Source organism: Myotis lucifugus, unplaced genomic scaffold, assembly GCF_000147115.1.
Source record: "Myotis lucifugus unplaced genomic scaffold, Myoluc2.0 scaffold_2, whole genome shotgun sequence".
NCBI classification, from domain to species: domain Eukaryota; kingdom Metazoa; phylum Chordata; class Mammalia; order Chiroptera; family Vespertilionidae; genus Myotis; species Myotis lucifugus.
In genome coordinates this window covers 3,502,625-3,505,000 of record NW_005871050.1, presented here as the reverse complement: position 1 = coordinate 3,505,000, position 2,376 = coordinate 3,502,625, and the positions used below count along the sequence as shown (strand labels likewise).

Genomic DNA, 2,376 nt, shown 5'->3' with positions numbered 1-2,376 from the left:
CAACAAAAGAGTGCGTATGTGCCAGCAAAGCCGTGGAGGCCATTTACCCAATATGCTATTCCATACATAACCCTGTACTATATACTTTATGAATCAATAAAAAATTTACAATTTTTAATTATAAACCTGTGTTTTCTATCAAAATTACTTCTTGCGTGACACCCTTTATATGCTACAACATGGATGAACCTTATATTAAGTGAAAGAAGACAATCACAAAAGGCTATATATTTTATTATTCCATTTACTTGCAAAAAAAGAATAGGCAGAAAAGGAGCAGAGCCCGATTGCAGTTTCTCTTCAGGTTTTGTGGGGTGAGACTGTCAGGGACAGGCTCAGCTATGGACCCACTTTCAGAGCTGCAGGATGACTTGACCTTGGATGACACCAGTCAGGCTCTGAACTAGCTGAAGCTAGTCTCCATTGATGAGAAGAACTGGCCCTCGGATAAAATGCCCGACTTTCCCAAGTCAGATGACTCCAAAAGCAGCTCCCCAGAACCTGTCACACACCTGAAGTGGGATAACCCTTACTACATCGCCAGGCACCAGAATGTGGAGGTGGCAGGAGATGACAAGTATGTGCAAAAGATCATTATGTTTAGTGCCTGCTGAATGCCTCCCAGCCACCAGCTGGACCACAGTAAGCTCCTGGGGTACCTGAAGCACACCCTGGACCAGTACATGGAGAGTGATTACACACTGCTTACCTGCACCATGGTCTGACCAGTGACAACAAGCCCTCCTTTAGCTGGCTCCGGGATGCCTACTGGGAGTTTGACCGAAAGTACAAGAAGAACATCAAGGCCCTGTACATCGTGTACCCTACCATGTTCATCAAGACCCTGCTCATCCTCTTTAAGCTCCTCATTAGCTTCAAGTTTGGGCAGAAGATGTTCTATGTGAATTACATGAGTGAGTTGAGCGAGAACGTGAAGCTAGAGCAACTAGGGATCTCTTGCCAAGTGCTCAGGTAGGATGACTTCCTGAAGTCCACACAGAAGAGCCCTGCAACAGCCCCCAAGCCCATGTCACCATGGCCCCCTGTGCCCAACCAGAAGTTTGGGGTCTCACTGCAGCATCTCCAGAAGAAGAACTCAGAGCAGGAGCCCATTCCTCTCGTGCTCCGTGAGACCATTGCCCACCTGCAGGCCCATGCTCTCACCTCTGAAGGGATTTTCCGGAGGTCCGCCAACATCCAAGTTGTACAAGAGGTGCAGCAGAAGTATAACATGGGGCTGCCTGTGGACTTCGACCAGTACAATGACTAAAACCTGCCAGTGGTCATTCTCAAGGGTAAATTATATCTCAATGAAGCTACTATATTTAAAAATTTCCCTTTGACACTGCTTTAGATGAATCCCATATATTTTGATATGTTGTATTTTAATTCTTATTCAATTCTATGTCTTTTTAAAATTTCCTTTGAGATTTTCTCTTTGATCCATGGGTTATTTAGTAGTGCTAAAGTTTTATTTCCAAGTGTACATTGATTTTCCTGTTGTATTTTTGTTATTGATTGCTAGTTTGGTTCCATTACAGTTAGAGAATACATTTTGTGTGGTAAGTAGAAAAATGGCCCTCACAAAAATGTCCATGTCTTGATCCCCAGAATCTGTGAATATGTTAAATGGAGGAGTTATGCTTGCAGATGAAATTAAAGTTGCTAATCATTTAAAATAAAATTGGGAGATTATTCTGAATTATCAATGTGGGACCAGGCTAATCACACAAGTCCTTAAAAGTAAAAGAGGGAAGCAGAAGGTCCAGAGAGATGCAACATGACAAGGACTCAACCTGCCATTGCTGACTTTGAAGATGGAAGAAGGGGGATACAAGCCAAGGAACCTGGTAGCCCCTAGAACAGTGGTTCTCAACCTTCCTAATGCTGCAACCCTTTAATACAGTTCCTCATGTTGTGGTGACCCCCAACCATAAAATTATTTTCGTTGCTACTTCATAACTGTAATTTTGCTACTGTTATGAATCATAATGTAAATATCTGATATGCAGGATGTATTTTCATTGTTACAAATTGAACATAATTAAAGCATAGTGATTAATCACAAAAACAATATGTAATTATATATGTGTTTTCTGATGGTCTTAGGCGACCCCCGTGAAAGGGTCGTTCGACCCCCAAAGGGGTTGCAAGCCACAGGTTGAGAACCCGCTGCCCTAGAAGCTGGAAGCATTTCCTTAGTTTATAGCCTGAAAGAAAACATGGGACCTCAGTCTCTATAAGAGTTATCCAGCGGGTCTCAACCTGTGGGTCGCGGACCATCTGAGAGCACGTATAGCATATCAGATATTTACCTTATGATTCCTAACAGTAGCAAATTACCGTTATGAAGTAGCACCAAAAATAATTTATGGT

General features: G+C 42.6%; 1 pseudogene; it reads left to right on the top strand.

Moving 5' to 3' along the window:
* The first annotated feature begins 254 nt into the window (after positions 1-254).
* Positions 255-1,354, top strand: LOC102420704 (annotated as a pseudogene).
* The last annotated feature ends 1,022 nt before the right edge of the window (positions 1,355-2,376 follow it).